General features: G+C 42.4%; 1 protein-coding gene across 17 annotated transcripts in view; it reads left to right on the plus strand.

Annotated features, from left to right (window-relative positions):
• The window catches only part of ELAVL2 (ELAV like RNA binding protein 2), a 165,424-nt gene that overhangs the window by 79,271 nt on the left and 61,685 nt on the right, over positions 1 to 24,468 (plus strand). The gene's annotated exons all lie outside the window — the stretch shown is intronic.

Genomic DNA, 24,468 nt, shown 5'->3' on the forward strand with positions numbered 1-24,468 from the left:
GCCACAGATTTAGACACTTTGTAATACTTCTGTGGCATATTCCCTATCTTATCATGCTGTGAATTGCATGAACCTGTGGCTAGGTTACTGCTTAAGCTTTGATTAATCTTGTCTTATGTGTAATGTCTGCCAGGGGCCTAAAAGGCTGAACATAATCCTTGCGTGTATCAACAGATGAGGATATTCAAGCAGATGACATTTTCCCCATGTGACATTATTGAGATGATTAGTGGAATGCTGTGCCTGATACTAGTCAACTTCAAAAAGAATGTAAACTTCAGAATATCTAAAATGCTCTAGGATGTATGTAAAGTTCCAGGATATCTTGTATAAGCTGCTTCTCTGCAGCCAGATGAGACATGAAAGTAAATGGAATTGTCTTGCATGTGTATAACTTCACCGTATCAGTTTTGGAGCTCCTGTGTCTTCCATCAAAGTTGTGGGCTCATTTGAGCATCTCTATCATGTATAAATACATCTATATCTATACAGTAAAACCTTTATATTGCTGGGAACGCCCCTCTCCCCCCGCGATATTAGTAAGATTGGCCAAAAAAGCTGGAGTTTTAGTTTCCTTAAAGCAGAATTTTAGTTTCAGCATGTTTACAGCAACAAGTATCTTGGCTGTAGTGAGATGCAGCCCCCTTGTATTCTGTCTTCTGTTTAGGGAATGTTGCAGGCTGTGAAGCAAAATGGTATCTGGTGTCTTCAAATGGTTGACTCCATTTGCTTCTGAAGCTGTTGGATATAATCATAAAGAACAGTCCTCTAAAATGTACAACTAATTCATTGTTTTTGTTTAAATGTAACAACAGAAGAGGTGAGATCTGCACTGTTGCATAAAATAAAGCAGGGGTGTCGCATTCATTTGGCCTCGCAGGCTGGATGAGTGACATGGGGTAGGTCCACTGGCCATGTGGAGTTGGTTAAAATACTGCCCAGAGGGAATATGTTCAGCCCATAGTTGGTCCTGCCTGGCTGAGCCACTGTCTGGCCTATGGTGCATCCTGCCACCTCCCCCACCTCCTGGGCATGCAGCAGGACTGGGGTGTCTCTGCAGCTGGATTGCCTTTTTAGGCAGCCCAGGCTGTGGTGGCTCTTTCCAGCTGCCACCACCATGGGCCACAGCCATGTAGTACTGGTAGGTACCTGTGCGCGCTGCCCCGACCCCTTCCTACCCCTTGCTGTTTTGAGGCCCTCCTTGCTGTAGCTGCCTGGAGTCCACACTGGGGCTGTCCTGCAGCTCCTCTGTGCTGCCACTGCTGTCCTGCTAGGTGGCCCAGAGATGGTGGTGATGCTAGGGGACAGGAACCACATGGCAGTGTGGGCATGGGCTCTGGGTAGCTGCAGCAAGAAAGGCTCAGCAGTGAGTGGGAGGGGCCACTTTCCCCTCTGCCAAGTAGCTGCTTCTTGGCTGCTGCCACTGCTCAGGGCTGGGGCTGCGCGCTGCTGGCAGTGAGGAGTCGTAGGGCTCATAGGCTTCGGGTTGTCGTGTGGTGGAGGGGGTGTTGACCAGCCTGCGGCAACTCCTCAGAACTGCCTATGTGGCCCACAAGCCCAAATAATTACCCGCTTCTGCCATATCAGGCCCTGATCCAGTGCATGTGGCACCTTCCCTGGGCTGGCCTGAGACTCGGCCCCAGCTGGCACAGTGTGTGGGTCAGTAGGGCAACACAGCAAGTGTGGATCATGGAGCTCTGTGGGCCATGTGTTTGATGCTCTTGCAGTAAAGGAAGCGTTATATGATGTTTGCTTACTCCAGTAGCTCTTGGCAATTTTGTGGACAGACCCTGGATGATTACTGAAGTGTCAACATTGTTGCCTGAGATTGTGAAAATGGAAACAAAGTAAGAAGAAGGTTTCTGCACTCCAGGTATCTCTGCTATTGTGATGTCACAAGTCCCCTGCACATTCACTTCTGCAGTTGGTTTTAGTAGTTTGGTTCCTGTTCTATGCTCTGTTTTAGACTACTCCTCCCCCCCCCCCCCCCCATGTTTTCTTGAAGTCCCTATGTTTGATCTGACTATATCTTGCTTCACTGAAAGCAAAACTACTTTTTATTACCTATAAAATATTTCCTCCACATGCATGTTTGGAGCCCTTCAGTTTCTGGCTTATGGTTATTTTTGTACTTTCCCATTCTCCAGTATATACCTTCTCTAAACAGTTCATTTATAAGTGTACTTATAACCTTAGACTTGAGAACTTTCAGGGGTTAACAAAACCGTACAGGCACAGATCTGACAGAACTTTGGTTCAAGGAAACTAGTTGGTTCCAGTTACTAATGAAATGAAGTTTGAGGGTAATTTAAAAAATGTTCAGAAGTGGAATGGACTTCATAGAAGAGCAACCCCCCCTCCCCCCCCCCCCCCCCCCCCCCCAGCCACTTGGGTTGACTTTTAAAAATGCCAGTGTGCAGTACTTTGATACCTGTAATGGCTTTTCCAGCTGCTGTCTTCTCTTTCCTTAGACCTGCTACTGTTCACTGGCTGAGCTGAAGTGGAGATCCTGCGTGATGCTTTTTTGCAGACCTGCTCTGTTTAGGCCAGGACCTTAAGGCTTCAATGTGGCAAAACTCAGGATTTATAGTTAAGCAGAAATTGCTTCTGAATTGTTTTGTTTTAGCTATCTTCCTTCCCTCTCTCTCCTTTTTGAATTTTTTACAAAAGTTTTGGGTTTTCCGTTGTTAATTTCCTAAAACTTGCTCCATACCAGTGAACATGTATATTAGAAGCATTGCATGTCAAAACTGCACACACTCTGATTCTTGGATGTTTTTTATTATTGTTTCCCTTCCCTCCCACTCTTAAAAAAAAAAATAAAATAAAATAAAACAAAACAACAAACTACAACTTCATTAAGGTTGTGCTTTTGGAGAGGGGAAAAAACTGTTTCTATAGCAACCAAAATATAAGCTCCTCTAACATGCATGTAGATACTAATGTTGTTGTGACTGGTTGCATGTTGAGGTCTTATCTATGTTTCTAAAAATAAAAAGAATGACAGTTGCATTCCATATGGCTTTAATTATTTTGTTCTTGGAAATACCCATATTCTTTCCCTAGTTCTTTGAAGTCTTGTTGAATAACCTGCCTGTTTGTCTCTGGTAAAGTTTGTACTCTCCATGCAGGCTCAGGTCTACAATAAATGAGTGCTTCTATGAAGTATGTACTGTATGAGAAATTGAACAAATTTACAGTTTATGACAATTCCCTAGACTAGCCTGAGGAAAGGCAGTCCCTAAATGTATTCTTGCTACAAAAAATAGCATTTTATTTTACTTAGTTTTTAAAAATGTTTTCCGTTCAACTTAATACATGCACAAAATGCCACCAAAGCAAGATTTTCTGTTTCCAGAGAAATGGTCTATATGAGAGAGATGTTTATAACAGTAACTCTGAACTGTGTTCAGGGACTAGCCTTTGTGTATTGCCAGCAAAACCATGAGTTTAGTTTTTCTCATTTACCTTTTTCAAATGTGTGGTATCTGATGCATCTGTTTGCCTATTCATAGCTTCTCAAATGTTCTTGTGAGTGATACAGAATGGAAGATTGGGATACCAACTCCTACTGTTGACCATAAAACTCATCCCCTTTCTCATACTCTTATTCCATGACCTACACATTTTTTATTAGCTATTGACATGCATCTCTTAATGGGGTGCCTGAATCTGTATGTTACTTGTGTGTATTGAAATATTTTTAGGTGTCCCCTTAGATCATTAAGTAAGCTAAGGGTAAGTAATTGGTCTGGGTAAATTGAGCAGGAATAGATACTGACTCCAAGATTTCCATAAAATAGCTGAGATAAGCTATTTTCAATCGGAGTACCATGAGATCCTCTTAAGAGTGCAGCAAAATATTAGTGTTGTTAGGTGTGCAAAAACCTACACATGATACACAAGATAAACTAAGCAATTTCAAATAAGAATCTATAGTGTCACAATTAGCCTGTTGTATTTTTGAGGATTTTTGCAACCAAAGAATTAGCTTTTACTCAAACTACAGAATAGTAATCTAAGAGGCCCACAGGGTGTCTCAAGTCTAACAGGGTTGTGAACCATTGTACCAAGACACTAGTTCTTTCCTTATAGAGTTTGCATTTGTAAATAGAGTTTCATACATGGTGTTTTGTGCTAGAGTACACTGAATAAACTGTACTAATATAATCTGAATTTTACAAAATCTAACCATGTGTGTGGGGGTTGGGGGGGAACAAGAAAGAGAAATATTTATTAGGAAGATTTCTAGTCAGTGTGGGGGGGATAGTAACTGTGCCAGTAACATTAACTAGTAGGACCATGCCGCTTTCAGCAAAGCAGTGACTGTGTTTAGTTTACTCTATAAAGTCATAGTAGATTCTCTTTCTTTCTGATGTGATACTTCCTGGCTTTTGTGGCAGCAAAGGATCCTAGTAGGATGCCAGCAAAGGGTACCGGCAGATTTTGATGAGCTTTTTTTTGTCTGTCATCTTAAATCTAATGGTATAAACCACTTGTACTCATGTAGTTTTTAACTTTGATTCCACCTATATTCTCATTGAGAAGGTGAAGGCAGTGGGAGGTGGATACTTACTAATTCAGTAAGTCGTCATGATGGGATAAGCGATGGCCTTCTGTTAATCTCTGATGTTGAAATATTGGGCGCTTTCTATAAAAATACTTTCTTTAGGGATGGTTGCTTCACTGCCATGCCATAGCTGGTAGCCTCTACCAAGAATTTAAATGGATAGAGTCAGAAAACCAAGCCTAGAGGTGTTCCTCTGGAATGGATTTGAGAAGTTTTTAGCAGGGTTGAGTGGGAAGGTAGCCCCAAGAGAGCATATCCTGTATGGCAGCAGTGCTGTGGAGAAATCCCAGTTTCCTGCACTGTCAGGTTTGCACCTGGAGGGTGGGGTGTAGAGCTGCTAAAAGTACTTGAGGCATGTCTACACTTCTGTTCTGCTGAGCCTAGGATTACTGCTGAGAAATAGCTTTTGGCCACTTTAATTTTTTTCTGCACATGCCCAGGCCTGGCAATTGGAGTAGAAAATGTAGAAGGGTCCTACATGAATACCTGAGCACTGCTTGGAGACTGTGTCATCTAAGCAGTGTACTCTGACTGCTTGCCATAACTGTTGGTTATGGATACATGCAGCGTGGGAACTAGTAGACAGGCCTTGTTCAGTAGGGAGGTGGTATAGATGTGGCCCTGGTGACCTCACTTAATCTTCAAAATCTAATAGAGGTAACTGTAATTTAAATTTGCTTTTACTGGAAGAAACCTAACACGAGAGTGAGAGTGTGATCTCACTTAAAACTTATGCAAGGGTAGGAAAGAATCTGAGACCTAAAAGTGGTACTAAGTGTTGCTTACAGATTTAGACGGCAGAATAGAATTTTGTCAAGGAACTAAACATGTACATGTGGAATAGTGCAGCAGGCGGATTAGGATTTTGTCCTGACATAGATCATTAACTTTCATTTTATAGATGAGTGGTTGATTTTGTTCAAAGTCGCATGAGATTAATGAGAAAGTTAAGAATAGAACCTGATTCCTTGGCTCCCAGTATGGTATTGTAACAACTAGCTAGACTTTGGTGAGAGAAAAAAATGAATGCTTGGGGAAACTACTGTAACTAAGCATCTCGGTGATTTTGATTTGCACACTGTAAAATTCCACAACCTGATGCGCATGCTTTCCTTTGTATCAGGCCAGAATTGCAGTAGTGGGATTTTTTTTTTGCAGGTAACTGTTTGGACAACTACTGAAACAACAGATTTCTGGCAATAGCCAGTGCCAGTTTGTTTTTAAAAGGTATGAAAGCCCTGTTTCTGATTTGGGTTTTTAATAAATTAATATAAATAAGACCTTAAGGTAGTGGTTGAAACTATTGTAAATATGGAATAAGAAAGAGTACTAGTTAGTTTTTAACTGTTTTCAGTAACTCCAAATAGCCCTTTACACCTGCCAGAGCAGACTAATTCAAACTGACAACTTATGTTTGCTCTTTCTCTTGCTCTCTGTAAACATTGGATTTTTGTTCCTCAGTTCATAATTTTATTAATCCTGGTGGGTGTAGCAATTAATTGTTATTTCCCCCTTCTGGAAGGGCATTGGCTTGCATATCTGACTTATACGTTTCTTTTTTAAAAATCTTCTCCAGCTCTTGGATGGATAGGTATTGGAGAAGGGGGAAGGCTCTCTCACAAGAGAGCAAATAGATGTTTACAAAGTGTTCTGTATTTATGCTTATGAAAAAAGTGTGATAAAATTACTTTGTATATCATGCAGCCAAGAGTTGGGTGGGGTGGGGAGGAAGAGTGTGAGGAATAAAGAGGATGGTGGTGAGTGACTGGGGAAACCACCTTGGTGACTCATTTCTCTTATTCAGTTGGCATTTAGCAGTTTAATTGTCCAGGAATTTTGAGTGATGTACAGCATCAACTACCAAAGATGAGATTTGCCTAAGTACTTCATTTTGAACCAGTGCTGTTTCTTCTTAAATCAATGTGAGAAATGTTCAGGTAATGTACAGTTCAGAAACTCTTTTATAGTGCATAATATAATATAATATTGGCTTCTAGTAGCTGAGGGAAAAGAAATGAGATGGTTTTCTTAGTATGATGGTTAAATCTTAACTCGTAATTAGTTTGACACAAGATTTGAATCAATAATCTTTGTCAGAAATTGGAGCTTTTGGCTACCCTTGGTTTTAAACTGTTTTTGTGCACTTAAAAAAAATGCATTTAAATCATAAATAACGTTTAATGAATATGATTGTTAATGGGCATCTTTATTGCTTTATTTCAGTTATGTAGCTTTTCTGAGAATACAGTGTTCTTATGAAAACCGTGCATGATATGGAACTTGTTGGTACACAGTTAATGTCAACAAGACTCAAAGTCTTGTCATGGTCCTGTGGCTCTTCGTGAAATAGAAGATTGCACTTAACTTCAGTTTTCACTAACATTGATATTCTGAACTGCTTGTGATTACTGATATTTGGTCAGTGGCCATGCATGTAATTGTAAAACGGCAGTTGGCTTTTTGTGGATGCTTCTGATGGTATAGTTAAACCCTGAAAATTCAGACTTTTTTTTTTAAACAGAAAAGTCTGTTTTAAAATGCTTTTCTGGTCATGAATGTTTACTTTAACATTTTATGGCAGCGATTGCAGCAGAACAGTTATACAAAAAGAAGCAGTTATATTTTTATCTAGTATCATCTAAACTAATCACGACAAGTTAGACCTGGGCTTTCATTTGTGGGAAGTTCAGTGAAAAAATATACAGCAGAGGTGTTAAAGAAAAAAAAAAAAAAGTTAGGAACTCTAAAGAGAAAATACTGAATACTCGAACACTGTGGAAAGAAATGGCCTTCGTGCAGAATATGGTATTTAATTCTTGCCCAGGGATTTAAGAATACATAAAGAAAAGTATGATGATGTGAGGTTGGAAAAAATTAGACCACTTGGCTTCAGAGAAAAAATAACTAATGTGAGGGAACCTGATGTGTATAACAAGATGAGTGGTATAAAAATAAGACAAATACCAGTAGAAGAATCCATTCTGGTAATACTATTGTAAGGCTAATCAAATACAGATAAGTCGATATTTAAAACTGAAAAAACCCCCAAATTCCTAATCTGTTTGTACAAATCACTGCCACAAGATCATTTTGGCCTTTTGTAGGATTTTAAAAAGCATTGGAGGTTCATGTCATCCAGATCTACTGTGATAATAAATAGTTTTTTTTTTATTGGCTAGGAACATATTTCAGGTCATCAGGAAATTTTTTTTACAGACAAACTCTTTTGTAATTAAATATCAAGGGTTTTCTTGCATCTGGCTTGGGCCATGACTGAAATAAATATGGGGTTAGTTGGACTAGGTTATCCAGTAAAGGCCGCATTGTGTATATCCTAGTGGTCTTTCGCTGCTTTTGTCTGCTTCATAATCTTGAAGTTGAAGCTATACAAGGCTGTAAGCTGAGCTGCATATCTCCCCCTCCCTAACTGAAAGAGATGGCGGAGAATGCTGATTAGATAAAATCATAGAAATTTAGGGTTGGAAGAGACCTTAGGACAGAGCTTTCCAAACTGTGTGCCGCGACACATTAGTGTGTCGGCGGCAGTGTGTAGGTGTGTCGCACGAAATGCAGAAAATTTTGCGGAAGGGCACTGCGGAGCTCCCTTACTCGCATCTGCTTCCCTTGGCCCCTCCCCCGGAACTGAATTACTGTGTCGCGAAATGATGCATGTCTAAAAAGTGTGTCACCAACATGAAAAGTTTGGAAAGCTCTGCCTTAAGAGGTCATCTAGTCCAACCTACTGCTCAAAGCAGGACCATCCCCAACTAGATCATCCCAGCCAGGGCTTTGTTGAGCTGGGCCTTAAAAACCTCTGAGGATGAAGAGTCCACCATCTCTCTAGGTAACCCACTGCAGTGCTTCACCACCCTCCTGCGAAGGGTGTTTTTCCTAATATCCAACCTAAACTTCCCTGGCTGCAACTAGAGACCATTTACTTGTTCTGTCATCTACAGCCACTGAAAACAGTCTAGCTCAGGGGTGGGCAAAATGGTGAATCTCAAGATGATGGAGCTAGACTGGGGAGGGCAGAGCCCAAACTGTGGGCCAGACTGGCCATGCAGTTTACTCCATTTCCCAGCAGCCCCTGCCCACATAGCTCTGGCCGGTTTCCATAGAGACCCCAGGAGGGGCAGGGCCATGACAGTGTGGGGCTGGGGTTTCCACAGAGACTGACCCAAGCAGTGCTGGCAGGGTGCGCAGCTGGCCAGGGAGCTGCTCTGTGCCTGGGGCTGGGATTTTGCACTGATGACTGTTGTCCGGAGCCGGGCAGAGCCATGGTCACCAACACGAAATCCTGCCCCCAGCCCTGGAGCAGTATCCTTCTCAGCCTTGTGTCCTCTACCAGCACTGCTTGGGCTGGTCTCTGAAAACCCTGGGCCCCCAGTGCTGTCATGGCCCTGTCCCTCCTGGGATCTCCATGGAAACAGGCTGCAATGATGCAGGCACGGGCTGCTGGGAAATGGAGTCTGCTGTGCACCCACTCTTGCCTGCAGCAAGATTTGCCCTCCCCTGGTCTAATTCTATCATCTTTGGAACCACCCTTCAGGTAGTTGAAGGCTCTTATTAACCCCCCCCCCCCCCCCCCCCCCCCCGTCTTCTCTTCTGTAGGCTAAATTAGCCTTATAAGACAAGGTCATAGTGCTCAACCTGCAGTCTTTAGATCAGATATGCGAACAGCTTGTTACTGACATGTGCTCACCGAGATGTCAGTGTGGCTGCTACTGCAGCTCTTCGTGCACAGCATGCTCTCGGAGCTCGCCACCGGTCTGTTAGCATGGGCTCTGGCCAGAGCTTCTGTATGGCTCCAGCACCCAGGGAATGAATACTGCCATCACTTATCCCTTCTTTTTCCCCCACTACTGGTTTCACCTCCTGGGCTCCAGAGCTGCGGTGAGGCGTACCTTGTGTATATCTTGAAAGTAAAAGACAAACCGCAATGCTTTTTTTGCTTTTTCTTTCACCAGCAATAGGATATTTTGCCTTTTAGGAAAAGCTTTGGTTATTTGTGTATTAAACTGAGAAATGACTGCTCATGCCTTTGTTATGCCTTAAGGAAGCTTTAAATCACAGATCATATTTTCACTTTATACTTTAAATCACAGATCATACAACCAACGACCCTTACATTTTCTCTTCTTTTTTTTTCCAGTAGCAGTCAGAAGAACTTAACTCTGGCAGAATTCCAGAGTTGAGACTTTTTGCAGGTATTTTGATAACTTAAATAAAGGATGTTTTTCAGTGTTCATATATTCACATTCACTGGCCATTTTAGTCTATGGTAGCACTTGTAATTCTTCAGATAACAGTTTGAACATAACAGCATATGCACAGCTGACTCTTCAAAAACATACCTTTTTTAATATTGCAAAACTACTTCCTGTATTGGAAATAGAATAATGTATGAGGACTCATTTGAACTACAAGTTTGGCTTTTCATACTAGGTGTATGGGTATGGCCACATCTTTGGGAGTGAGATGCATGCAGTGAAGAGCTCACTCTGTGGTATGTACCATAGCTGACAGTCGCACCCCACATACTGCAGTCCTGGATGCTAGTGAGCTCAACGTTTCTCAGCTCAGTGTCTGTTGGAGTGGGCATTGGTTGGAATCCATGCTTTGGCATGGCCCTGGAGCCCTTTTACCCTCCCTTCCCCCTCTCTCTTTCCCCCCCCCAAATTCAATGGCAGAGGAAAAGAGGGGGGATGAGTGGTGGTGGCAGAGCTCTGGAGTTGCATGGAAGCTGGTGCATGGGGAAAAAACTCATGTTGGTCAGCTTGTAAGCTGAAAGCTCATGGCAGATGGAGAGCACTGACAGTCTGGTGAGTTCTCAGACTTCAGCTTTAATGGGGAGAAGAATCCCTCTTCAAAGTGCAGAGTTGATAAAGGTATTGATACTGGACACACTAACTTAATGTGTAGGGTCCAAGATGAAAAGCCAACCACTATTTGTTTGGGTGTTTTTCTTCTGTTCTTTCCTCTAAAATTATTAACTTGTATGCCTTAAATTGATTTAATAATAAATCTTCATAAGGAATAGGCTTCCATATCAAACTATAGCAGGTAATTGATTTCTTTTGAGGTGATTTCTATTGTAACACCTTTTTCACTTGCAAAATTTTTTTTTAAACTTAATTTAGTACACATTTGCTCTCTAAAGTGTTTTAGAAATGCTGCTAAGAAGACTTTGGTAAAACTTCATTATATTTAATGGTAATAACCTGCACATAATTTTTAAACTTTCAGGCAGTAGCTTGACTTGCTCTACTTCTGGCTAGCTTTTTAAATGCCCCTTTGGCCAGATCCAAGCTGTTTTCTTTCAGCTCTGTCCAGTGGCTTAAGCATTGTGAACCCCAGGGCTGAGTTGTTGTCTGCAGACTCCAATCATTATCAACGCTTATCTAGTTCAACTCCTTTCTTTCTAAATATGGTTCCCTGAGGTTACTCTTATGGGTATCTCTCCATTTGAGTAAGAGGAAAGACGTGTATGTGGAGCTGGTACAGGGTTACTGAAAGCTTTACAGACTCGGCGGTTTACTGACCTACTCTATGTCCATCTTCCTGCCAAGTTTGCTGGTAGGAGTAAAGGGTATTTTTAGCATGTCTTGAGGAACTGACAGATCCACACCCTTCACTTCCTTTTGGGTGATAAGACATATGCATGGTATAATAGTTTGGGGGGAGAGGTGAACCTTCATGGGCTTGACGGTCTCTTTTTATAAATGAGCCTCACAGCTGGGAGGGGTTCCTATAGATTCCCTGGTGCTCCACCTTGTAATAGTTTTTGAAGAACTGCAGTTGCTTCAATTTTGAATGAGAAGCAGTAGGAGAGTGAAGGAATATTTAGCAGAGCTAGCTTCCCTGCTTGTTCTTGGCCACAGGGAAAATACACTCTTTCAGGTCATGCAGTAAGCCAACAAGTCTTACGGTGCTTTCTGCAGTTGGGAAGAAAAGCTGAGGGATTTGAATAATTGCTATCTTTGGGGTGGGAGACTTGCTGTGGAAGTTGAAGACCAATCCTGGAAAAGGATAAGGCCATACAATTGTATGCTTAAACTTTAAATTAAAAAAGCTAACAGTGTAGATATGTGGTATGATTTTTTTTATTTTTTATTTTTATTTTTTTGTTACTTGGTTTTTAGTAGCACTTGGAGTCCAGGTTAGGTAGTAGTGTAAGCATTCTGTCTCCTAAATTGCTGAGAAAAGATTGTAGTTGTACCGGTGTTACCTACTGAGTTAAGCCAGAATTAGTTTTGAGTTTTGACCCATTTTAATCCTAGAAGAGTAAAGAGGCCTTAGACAAGATCAGGATGGATTAGTTTCTCAGTGGGGTCAACACTTTCAGACTGTCTCAAAACTTCTTTAGTGTCTGTAAGTCTGATAAGTTCACTTCTGTGCTTGCATGTTTCATTACATTGGTAGCAAAGAGTCTATGGTGCCAATATCTCAAGGCTTCTGTGAACTCCACCTAGTCTTCCCCTTTTCTTTTAAGTTGGCATGTTCCTGTTAAGAGTTCCAGCCACTTGAGTCTTGTCTTATTTTGTGTTTTTGTACAACTCTGGGTCTGTATTTGAAAAATCAGTTAACCTACAGCATGCTACAAGCTTTAGTGACCAAGCATAGGTGTGCCTTTTGCAGAAGGCACAAAGCTTTATATTAACATATTTTATGTTTCTTGTTCTTACACCATTCCTTAAGTTGGAAGTGTATGTAAATATGATCTGCATTAGCAATATGGTGCTGTTCTGAGTCTGCAGAGTTTGCCACTGCATTTGCTGCTCTTAGCTTTTTACAAGTTTTAGAAGGAACTGAGAGTGCTTTGAATGTTTTTCATTGCTGTTGGGGAACTGGGTTGGATGGAGGCTGGGGAACTGATAAACAGTGGGTCCATTTCACTCCAGGTCACTGGCGTATTTGAGGAACAGCTGTGCTGAGACTAGTTACTAGGACCCCAACACAAAGTTTGGGGGAGGGAGATGTTTTCTCTAACCTCCACAGTCCACAGATCACTCTGGAAGTTATTTGGATGTGGAGGATGCACTGTTATCCTACCATTGCACCAGCCAGGATTTCTAGGTCAGTGCTTCTCAACCTTTTTGTACCAGGACCCATTTGTAAACATCCATGGCCAGTCCTGACCCAGTGGCCCTCACTCTTGACTCGCTGCCTCCAGGCCTCCGCCCCCCAGTGTATGGGGTGGAGGGCAGCAAGCAGCCCCTTGCAGACTGGAACTCTGTCAGCTTGCAAAGAAAAAAACATCATTTCCCATGTTTTTCTTTAAAGGAGAATCCATTTTTAAGGTTTGTTCATGACCCTTTCATATATTCTTGTAACCCACTTTTGGGTCATGACCCACGGGTTGAGAAATACTGCTTTAGGTTACAGAAGGAGAACAACAATAACATGCTTAGTCTTATCCATCTCTCCTTCCAACAGGCAGAAGAGGAAGGATTTGGGAAGAAAAAGTCTTGAAACTGATATGTATATAGTGCTTTCTGTACTTCACTTGCTGTCTTTACTTCACATAGGTACCTTTGTTGGATCTTCATAGGGCAGTTTCACTCCACTCCTGAGATGGTGAAACTTGAACTCAGTCCTTTCCCTGTCTTGGGGCAAACAGAAACGTGTGGGGGGTGGTTTGTTTTGTTTACTGATTTTAAGGCAGGCGACATCCTATGTTAAATGCTCAGGGTCTTTCTTGGTCCTGTTGTAGAGTAGAAGTCTAAAAGTTAGTCGAGTGTTGAGTTTACGTTTCATCTGCTTTCACTTTTGTAACAATCCTTCTTTGAGCTGGGATTTGGACTAGAAGATGTCTTCAGCTCCCTTCCAGATCTAACTCTGATTCACCCGTCAGTGGAATAAATCATTCCATCTTCCTGCTAGTTATCTCTGTCCATATGCAGGACTTGGCCGTCTTTACTGATGTATGCGTTGTGCATGGTAACAAAAACATTCTGGCATGGTATGGATGTGTTTTAGAGGTCTCAAGTATTGTGCGTGTGTATAGTTTGTTTGTTCTAGCTCATTTTTGGCTTGGAGGACTCCTGAAATTGTTAAAGTCTAGTTAGCTAAAACCTGTGTTACTCTGTGAAAATCATGGGGGATTTTTTTCCCCTCTTAGGATTTGTAGCACACTTACGGTGGCTGACCATGTGCAGGGGGAAAAAAAGGAATGTTTCTTGCATATGACCTTTTCTTAACAACATGCTCTGTGTCATCCCCTGCAACTAGTGTTCTTGCTCCTCTGGACCTAGGATTATTGCCGTCTTTCCCCTTTCCCCCAAATTGGGGAGCAGTGATGTTCAGAACTAGTGATTTGAGATGCATTAAATAAGCAAAAGACCGTCCTTAGAGTCAGTAAATAAACAGTTTCTACAATGGCATGTTAATCTGTCTTCTGGAAGTTTCTAGATGAGCTTGATTTTCAAAATTGAAGAAAGCAGAAGATCTAGTCATTAACTTACTTTTACACAAGAACTGTATCTCAGGGCAATGACCAGTTTGAATTTGCTAGTAGCAGTTTATGTTAAACTTGGGTTTCTGCATTGCCTCATTCTGTAAAATTTGCTGCTTTTACCCCTTAGTGGCTCAGTGTTGCTGATCTAGCTTATACACATGGTCGAACCTTTGCATTTGATACATAGGCAAAATCCTTATTTCAGGCTGGTAGCCTTGCTTGTAATAAGGAACAGCTACAACTTGAGCTCTTGATTTATTAGATGACTGAAGAAGAGCCATATATGCTCTTTGTTGGGCTACCTTTGGCCTGTGAAAGATGGGGAGAACATTTAATCTCTTTATCATTCTTTATTGGATTTCATTTTTTTAACCTGTGGGAGTTTTTTTAGTTCATGCTAAAACAACTACAACAGGGGTGGGCAATTATTTTGGGTGGAGGGCCACTTACAAAGTTTTGGAAAGCTGTCGAGGGCTGCATGGGTTGCCCTGCCCCGGTCACCATGTTGGGACCAGAAGTCTGACCTCCTAGCCCCTGACCTTTGCCATTGGAAGTCCCTTTCCTTGCCCTGGATGTACTCCTTTTGGGGGGAAGGGTGCTGTGATCTGGAAACGGTGAAAAAGTGATGTAGATATAGATATGTATACACCCACCCACACAAAACATCTACTATAACCTATTTTAATTTTATTTAAAAATATTTTTCTACTGATTTCTGTGTTTACAAAATGTGTATCTAGAGGTGGCTGCATAATAGCTTAAAATACAGTCCTGTTGTGTGTGGGCAGCAAGGGGGTATAAGTAGCGGTAGGGTTGGGAAGTGTGTGTGTGTGTGTGTGTGTGTGTGTGTGTGTGTGTGTGTGTGGGTATGGTGGCTGGGTGTGTGCTGAGAGAGAGCCGGGGCCAGACTGCCAGCTCCATAGCGTGCAGCTCTAACACGGCATGTGAGCCTCACATGATGCAGCCAGGCAGACCCCATGCCCAGGCTCTGTGCTTCTACAACCCCACCCTTGGTCTCGGCCAGTCCCAGGGCACTTGCACAGGCTCTGTGTTTCTGCCCGCCACCACCTTTCCCTGCATTCCCTCCTGCAGGCTTGCCCACTGCTCCCTGCAGCCCCCCGTTTCTTGCAGTGCTCCCTGAGGTCCCTGCCGGGGCCCACCACCTGCTGCAGCCCCGCTGTGACTCCGCTGCCTGCCGCAACCCCACCATTCACCGTGGCTCCACCATCTGCTGGGGCCCCCCACGGCTATGCTGCCCACTGGGGCCCACTGCGCCGCCACCGCCTGCTGGGGATTTGCTGCCTGCTGGGTCCTGCCTTGGCCCGGTTGCAGCTCTGCCGCCCCCTGGGGCCTGCCACCTCCCCACTGCCCACTGGGGCTCTGCCGCCTACTGGGTCCCACTGTGGCTCTGCTGCCCACTGGCTCCTGCCGCTTGCTGGGGCCCGGCTACAGCTCTGTCACCCACCGCATCCCCACCAACTGCTGGGCCCCGTGATGGCTCTGCTGCCTCCTGGGGCCCACCGCAGCCCCACCACCCATTGGGGCCTGGCTGCAGCTCTGCCACCCGTTAGGGCCCACTGTGCTGCCTGCCATGGCCCCGCTGCCTGTCGGGGACCACCGTGGCCCCACTGCCTGCTGTGGGCCCACTGCCTGCTGCGCGCCACGTAGGCCCTGCTGCTCCCTGCAGCTGCCACTTCCTGCGCTGCTCCCCACAGCTCCCCTGCCACTGTGCCGCTCCCTGCAGCCCTCGCCACTCCCCGCAACCACCACTTCCAGTCACTCTTACCTTATTTTCCACTCAGACAGAGGGAGGGGGAACAGCTTCAGGGGCACAGGGCCAGAAGCTGCAGAGGCTTCTGGTTGGAGGCTGGGGGCGGGAAGGTGGGGTGGAGCTGGGCTAGCTTTGTTGCTCAGCCACAGGCTCCTGCTGGGTCCTGCTGCCGCTGGGTGCCTGTCATCTTTGACAGGCGGCCATGGGCAGCTATAAATTAATTTTCTAAAATGTTTTAAGTCCCCGCGGGCTGGATAGAATGGGCTGGCGAGCCATGTTTTGCCCACTTCTGAACTACAACAGCAAAAACAGCTTCTAGATGCTTTTGTTCTGGGCATTCTCTGTGTATAACAGCAAGGTATATAAGCTGTCGTGTGGATTTGGGAGGCAAGGAACACCTGGGCATTGTGTTTAATATTTGTTCATGGTCCTGTATCTTTTAGCATGGCCTGTCTTTACAGGCGTATCCAACTACTGTATGTGAACTACACAACTCGGTAACCCTTATGAGTGCTAGTTGAAGGTAGTTTTGGTTTTGTTTGCTCAAATAGGTTGTTTAGGAAAAAATGTTGAAGAGAAATTATACAATAATATCCCACTTTGAGGTTTGTCTATTAGCTGAGGTTTCCCCGTTGGCTAAATTAATAATGTACTCTTCCCACTACCCCCTTCAGCTTTTTATATTTGTGACTCCTGGATAGCTGCTCCATCAGTCTTTTATTGTTTGTTTGTTTTTTGTTGGGTTTTTTTAGTTTTAGCTTTACTTACTGTACTAGTATTTATGAAGCTCCTTTATAGCATTGCTTCCTTTTAAATGTTCTTGCATTCACAGCCAGCAATTGAATGTCTTCGTCGATTCTCATGTACTGCGTTTCAGAAATGGCAATGGTCTCTGGTGCCAAGTATTCTCATCCACTTCTAAAATCTATCATGATAAATAGGATTTTATTTATATAGATTTCCTTAGTGTGGTGTGTGTGTTCTGCCATTCATTGTGGATGTTGATCTTGTGATCTAATTTTATTTAATTATTTATTTTTGTTCTATTGTCTTGTCTATCCTCTAATCATAACAATCGGCAACAATCATAACAATTTCCTTGGTAGCAGGTATCCATAAAGTGTCCCAGTGCATTTGATGGCTTCTCCCAAATTCTGTACTTGGATAATTGCCTGAACGGCATTACTGTTGATATTCCCTTTTCAATGTAGGCTCCACTTTATCTTCAGAATATTCTGTAGATCCTAACGTAACATTAGCGCTTTTAATAAAACATCTGCTAAAAAAAAAAAGTTGCTTGTCCTATATTACTATATCCCAATCTCTTCAGAATCCCCTAGAACAGTGCTGTGCCCTCAAGGTCCTGGATTGCCCATATCTTGCCTATGCTGCTTGACATAAGCTATATTCTTATTATTGTTGCCCTCTCTCCCGGCCCCCCCCCCCCCTTTCCTTTTGGTTTTTCTTCTGTTTGGAATATTTTAAGACTTTTGCCACCACCTTTATCTTAGTAAAATCATCCTAAACAACTTCTGCAGGACAAACCTACAAGGGAGCAGAGTGTGTGTATGTGTGTGCTTATGTATGCCCATGCACAATATGCAAGTATTGAGACAGTGCATTTATTTGTCACCTTTGCTGCTTTCCTCTCTTATTTGTGCCCATTCTGGACAGTGGTTTGGAGAGGCCACAAATACTTTTCTATTTTTTTGAAGCATCTTCTCCCACGCAAGCAAAGCACAAATGTGTAGTTCATATATAGGCTAGTCTTTAACGTACTGTAATGTCCTTTGTTTTATGCTTGTTAGTTTGTGGGGAAAGAGTGACAGTGTGATGCAGGGGAAGGGGGGCAAAGGGAGATGGGGTTTTTAGGAAAGAACTTCTAGCACCCATCCTTTACATTGCTGTCTCTGAAGTTGATGCATGCTTGAAATGGCCTATTGCTCATTTATAGTGCTTTTCCTTTTTTTTAAATTGCTAGCTAGCAAAACTCCCACTTATTTGGTGGTGAGCACAGGACTGCACTCAAGGACTATGTTCATGTGTTGAACTGTGCTTATGTGAGACTTGTTGGTGAACAGGGAGCGATCAGACTTTATCTTGGAGATTGACCAGGGGCTCACTGGCATCATTCAGCAATGGAGGGCATTGGTAGCAGTTGCTTTCCCCTGCTGCTGTTGGGGAAAAGTGGTGACATACACTTTTCCCTATGCTGGCCAGAACAGAGAAAAGCAGCAGTGGCAGCTGAGTGCTAGTGTCCACCTCACAAATGGAGTCAGTCTAGCCTTAAAAGATTGCTGCTGCTATTCTAGAGGGATTGACCTTCTGTTTTGAGAATTAGTTCAGATGAGATCTGATATTTTTTTTTTGGGTATGTCTATGACATCTATTGGGAAGCGTAGATCTAAATGCAAACTTGCTGTTTCTTCATTCTTATCCTGTTCCTTTCATATGCTGAATTCACACTTATTGTTTCTCCAACTGTTTTCGTAATAGACGGGTATTAGTAATTGCTATGTCTTTTGCAACATCACAAAGGTTATAGGATTTAGAATATTGTGAAACATTTTTCAGTTGTCTGCTTTGAATGTTTAGAATTATTAGTATTTGTGTCATTCCTTATTTGTCTTCATTGGCGTATTATTGGGAGGAGTTCCTTTTTTTTAGTAATATTCCTGAAAAGTTGAGTTACACTATAAAAAGCTTTGTAAAACAAAATTGAACTGTAACAAATGTTTGGCAACCTAACTGAAAGTCAAGTGGCAGGCAGTTGGCTTGTTTCGGGCTCTGTTCCTTCACTTTTCCAAATGCAATAAAAAGGCATTACTTCCATAGACATTTTTCCTGTATTTAATGGTTGAACTCTCCTGTGAGAGTCTCTGTGCCTGTGGGGAACATCTTGAGCAGGCAAGTGAAAAGATCTTAAGAATTTCTTGCGAAGTGTGAGCTTAGCAGACTTTCTGTGTAGTGAATTTTCATGAGTGTTTTGTGCATATTTTAGAATTACCAGCAACAATAGCCTGTGATGAGCCAGATGTGAAAAGATTGGGGTTTTTTTTGTGTGGGCTTAAAACAGTGGTAGAAGCCTTGTTTAGGCGGCTTTTTTTCCACGTTGAAGCTATTTCTGTATGTTTATATCAGGCATGCATGTAAGTACTTTTGTCCCTTTTAGTAACTCTATTACCAAAGCAAAATGCAATACTATCAACTTCTTCCCAGCAGCAGAACATTAAAAATGTGAATAGTCCTTAGCTTACACCTTCATTCCCCCATTTTCTTCAAAGCCCAGATATATGGTGGGGGAAGGTGGGAACAGGAATATTCTGCAACATATCCTGAAGGCCAGCCAATCTCCAGTTATTAGACCCAGTGTGGAAGGGCAGCTAAGCTCTCTTGCATCCTTTTTATGGCAAGCCTCTTACCAGACTCTCCCTTTTGTTGGAGGGGTCAGAATCCAGTACTGTTGCCTCAGCTGATTCATAACACTGGCAGCATATCAAAGGCATAGCCTGTTGTTTTTTTTTCTTTTTTCTTTTCTTTAATTAACATTGGAATATGTCCCTCTGTATAGTTTCTTCTGTTTAATCAGTGTAGGGTCGAGAGCACAGAAGTTGTTGAATCCTGTCCTGTCATACCTTGCTTACCAAATAAGCAACTGCTTTCTGCACTATCTCAGTCTTTGTAAACGAGGCTAAGATGCAGAGAACATTATGATGATATAATCTTGAAGTGATAAAGTTATAGATGATGGTTGCAAGCTCTGTATCCAAAAGAGAAGGCTGTTTATCTGGCTGGGTATGTGAGTACTATAATACCCCCCCCACCCCCCCCCCCTTCTTCTACTGTTATACATGCGCTAGAGTAAAGGGGGGGATTTAATATGATCGACAAGTCAGATTTGACCCACAGAGCTGCTGTATCCAGCCCATTGGGCTATTGGTTGGCCACCAGAAGTTGGGGGATGTGGCCAGGGTGAGTGGCCTGCTAAAGAATCTGGGGCCTTCTGGCCATGGTGGACATGACATTCAGTGAGAAGAAGATAAGCAGAGACTGATTACACTCTGACTGCTTCACTCACTGCCACTGTAATGGCCCTATCTACTTGGCCAGTGGCCATGCCCACTACTGTGTGCTGTATGCCCCATGCCAGAGCTGGAGCTGTTGTTGCTGTGTACCCCATGCACTGCCACAGCAGCACAGCATATGGCAGCATCAGCAGCTCCAGCTCTGGCATAGAACATGCAGCATGTGGGAGCTGCAATTGCTGCTGCTGCCACAGCTGGAACATCCCCTGCCTTGGGCTGGATCCATCTTGCAAGGAGCCCCACAGTTCGGGTCCAGTCAGGGGTAAGTGGAGCGTTTGACAGCCCTGTACAAAACAGTTGTATTTGCACCAGAGTAGGCGCCCCTTGGCACAGATGCCAGAGCATGATATGCAAAGGTAATTTGCTTGGTATGTGTACTTTGGGGCAGACGGCAGGGAAGGGGCTGGAGGCTGCACTGCCACAACAAGGATTGGTCCCATTGTGGCTCTTCTCCCCCACCCCCCCCAATCCCCTGAGCGGCATGCCAGCATCTTACAAGTCAAAGTTGTGGGTGATTTTGGCACACTGCCCAAAAACCTTGACCTAAAATGTTGCCAATCCCTGGTTTAGACAATCTAGGGGACAAAGTTTACAAACTGAGCTTACTAGTAGCAGTTAAATAGCCTTACTCCTGTGCGTAAGTTCCAGGACACCATTAAAAGGGGAGCAGATACTAGCATTGGATTGAGCTTCAGCTAACTTTGTCATATTAGGCACAGCTTGTTAGTTTTTCAATGTTTCTGAAGGCTCTCCTCCCAGGGGTGTGGGGAATTAAGACATTTTATTACAATCCCCCTTGAAATAAGGTCTATTTAAAAAAAGACTAAAATTACCCTTGCTAGCCCCAGGAGTGGATATAAGATTTTGAAAAGAAGGATGCAGATGGTGAGGTATATCACAAATACAACACCACATTTTTCTTTAGTTAAAGAGCAACTACAAGTTTTACTAATATGATAGGAGCGTAGCACTATATTCATCAGTTTAAGATGAAAGCAAACACAAATGTAACTTTTTTGGAAAGTATGCTAATTTGCCAGCTATTATAAAGCTTAAAAAACACAAGATAGGCAAAAATAGTTGAAAGAGATTGTTTTGCTGGTTCTGTAGTCATAGTTAAATGTATATCTTTTATTCAGACTCATAAAACAATTTAGTCTTCCTGAGCATCTTAACAGTGTCTCTGATGCTTTACTGTCAGTCATTTTTTATACCTGAGTCAATATTGTCATACCCAAGTTAAGGTTTTTAGCTAGAGCTAAAAAATAATTTGCAGGGTTATGGACTAGAAGGGAGATATTACTTGGAATGGCTAACAGATAGCAAAATTGCAGAAGAAAGGATAGCTTGAATAGTGAGTGGAACATCAAGACTTAAAAAGGAAAGAGGGTTGTTAACATCTGTGGACTGAAGAGGGATTAGCAGGAGTTGGATTATAAGGAGCCATGAAGTCAATTGACTCCCTCACCAGTGTCTGAGTTGAAGTGCTGCTGCCTCTTAAGCAATCAGTTTTAAAGTTTGGGTGGCTGGAGCAGGAATCAAAATGGAGGTTTAGCTGCACCACTGCATCCCCCTTGGATCTGCCCCTGGTTAGCCCTGTTTTGTATTGGTAATGTTTAGTTACTTTCCTAAAGAAGAGTCGACTCATTGGGATACATTTATAAAGTTTTTGGCCAATCGGAATATGCTGTATCTGTATAATTGCTGCATCTTAACACTTACTTACTCTTAGTTTTTACATTTTAATATGGAAAACAGGGACAAGTATTTGCCAGATTTTTGTGATGTGACTAGTAAGATATCCAGAACCACATTTTAAAACTATTCAACTCATTTTTACTCATGCAGCGGGTAACATTTTTTTTTTTATCAACACTGCATCCAAAATGGGTATTGGGGGAAGTACTAGTTGCAGCTGCTGAAGTGAACAGATTTGTTTGTAATGCATCCTTTGCTGTATAGAAGGAACTAATATATTTTGTCCTCATACCTCACTTGACTCATAAATTGGAAGTGAAAAGTTTCCTGTTCTTTCAGCTCTGTTGGTTTCTTAACTTTGAATGAATTAGTCCTACAACTGAACTAATTCATTGAATAAACTGAAATGAAAAGAATATTTTCTCTGCACCTGCAAAAAGACTTGCTGTCAAAAGCTGTGTTGGCTTTTTAGCAAATTTACAGATGTTTAGCTCATGACTTTCATCAGTTAAGTGATTTGTCCTTACGTGGCTGCAGCTGAAGTTTTAATGCTTGACTTTTTACTATCAGCTTTTTAAAATAACTTGGAATTTAGGGCTCAATTTAGCTTGTCATAACTTCAGATGTAAAAACAGATTTCTTTAAAAGAAAAAAAACAAAACCTGAATTTTGAAAAAGCAAAGAACTTTAAGGTTTTTTTTACCTACTCCACTTGGTTATAAAAGCAAATAGGAACACTGGCCCACTTGTTTCTCTTGTTGGCGGGGTCACCTGTGCCGCATTAGGGTAGAGAATATTACAATAAAAAAAGATTTTAAAATAGCATCATCAGTGGCAAAAAAGAGGGACTATAGTAGTGGGGTAACTGACATTGTTCATGCATTTAAAAAAAAAAAATCAGTGAGGCTTCAAACTGATTGTATCCTTCTCGAATTGGGTTCAGGTTTCCATTAATAAGGAAAAGCCTGAGAGGAATCTTATCTTTTTAAAATAAGAAATATGTAACAAAACCATTTCTTTAAGTAGAATTGAATAGAATTCTAGTATATATGAATGTTAGTGACATTGCAGAGGCTGGAGTTGCCTTATATTTTAAGTAAACTTAATGATCTTGAGCCTTATGAGTATGTTAAGAAGCTGGTAGTGGAATTTTGAAAACTTCTTTTTTTAAAGACCTAGCCAAGCAAAAGTTCAGTTTCCATGTTTAGCTTCAAGGGTTTACCAGTGATGATGGTACAAGAAGGACTTCGATAGAAATACCCATATCAAGCAGATGATTTGGGGTGGCTAAAGTTTGAACACTTTGGATGCATAACTACATACCTGTACCTGTATTTCTTTAAAATAAAAGGTGGGCAGTGGTGTCCCACAGGGTTTGGTCCCTGGACTGGTGTTATTTAATATCAGCGATTTGGACAAGAGTGTGGAGAGCACCCTGTCCAAGTTTGCAGATGACACCAAGTTATGGGGCAAAGTGGGCAGGGAGCAGATACAGGCAGATCTCTACACGTTGGAGCAATGGGCAGAACCAAACAGGATGCAATTCAACAAAGACAAATGCAAGGTACTTCACCTAGGGAGGAGGAATCCCCTGCACACCTATAGGTTGGGGGATGACCTCCTCAGCAGCTGAGCAGCTGAGAGATCTTGGAGTCATAGTTGACTCCAAGATGTACATAAGCTGTCAGCGTAATGAAGCCATCAGCAAAGCCATTTGCACCTTATGGTGCATTAGCAGATGCATGACCAACAGAGCGAGGGAGGTGATGCTCCCCCTCTATGCAGCTTTGGTCAGGCCACAGTTGAAGTACTGTGTGCAGTCCTGGGTGCTGCACTTCAAGAGGGATACAGAGACTCTGGAGAGGGTCCAGAGGAGGGCCACTCGTATGATTAGTGGCCTCTGTGCAAGTCCCTGTGAGGGGAGGTTGAGGGATCTGGATCTCTTCAGCCTTCACAAGAGATGTCTGAGAGGAGACCTTGTAGCAGTCTATACGTTTATCAAGGGAGGACAACAGAGTTGGAGATGTGCTATTTACCAGGGCACCTCTAGGAGTAACTAGGAACAATAGGTACAAACTAGTGGAGAGTAGATTCAGGTTAGACATTAGGAAGAAGTTTTTCACAGTAAGGGGGGCCAGAATCTGGAATGGGCTGCCAAGAAAGGTGGTAACATTGCCTAACTTGGAGGTCTTCAAGAGGAGGCTAGATAGGCACCTGGCTGGGGTTGTCTGACCTTGGATCTTTTCCTGCCTGGGACAGGAATCGGACACAATGATCCTTTGGGGTCTCTTCTGACTCTAGAATCTATGAATCTATAAAACTTGTAAGATCCCAGGTAGTGTACTACTCCAGTTAAGCACTGGAAGCTTGTTCCTGAATTGACACATCCAATAAATTTATACTGTATTGAGGCATCAAAGAGGGCTTAATGATTATACTGTCACACAAGTTACTTGGTCCAGGTGAACCTGAGTAAAACCAATTAGAGCACATAGAATTAATAGGAGTGAGAATTCAAATTTTTTTTTCCTGTGTTGCTAACTGTTCTAACTTATTTTGTGAGTATAAGAATCATTTTGTAGTAAGGCTTTGACCATGGTAGATGTGTGCAGTGATTATTTTTTGTGTTGAGAGAAAACATTGGGGAGTTTTTAGTGGTACTATTTGAGCTTCAAAGCGCTGTTAGATTTTTAATGTGAAGATATTAGGTATTCCTCAAACTGGAACATGAAGTGTTTCTTTGCGTCCAGCTAGGTCAATTAAGTTTGTCCTACTGAACATATATTAAAACTTAAGTGAAAATTTTAGAAGTTACCAAAATCATAATTTACTTCAGAAGCGAGAAGAATAGACTTGTATTAAACTGTGGATAAAACAACCTTCCAAA

The sequence above is a fragment of the Alligator mississippiensis genome, chromosome 3 (assembly GCF_030867095.1).
Source record: "Alligator mississippiensis isolate rAllMis1 chromosome 3, rAllMis1, whole genome shotgun sequence".
In the NCBI taxonomy this organism is placed as follows: Eukaryota; Metazoa; Chordata; order Crocodylia; family Alligatoridae; genus Alligator; species Alligator mississippiensis.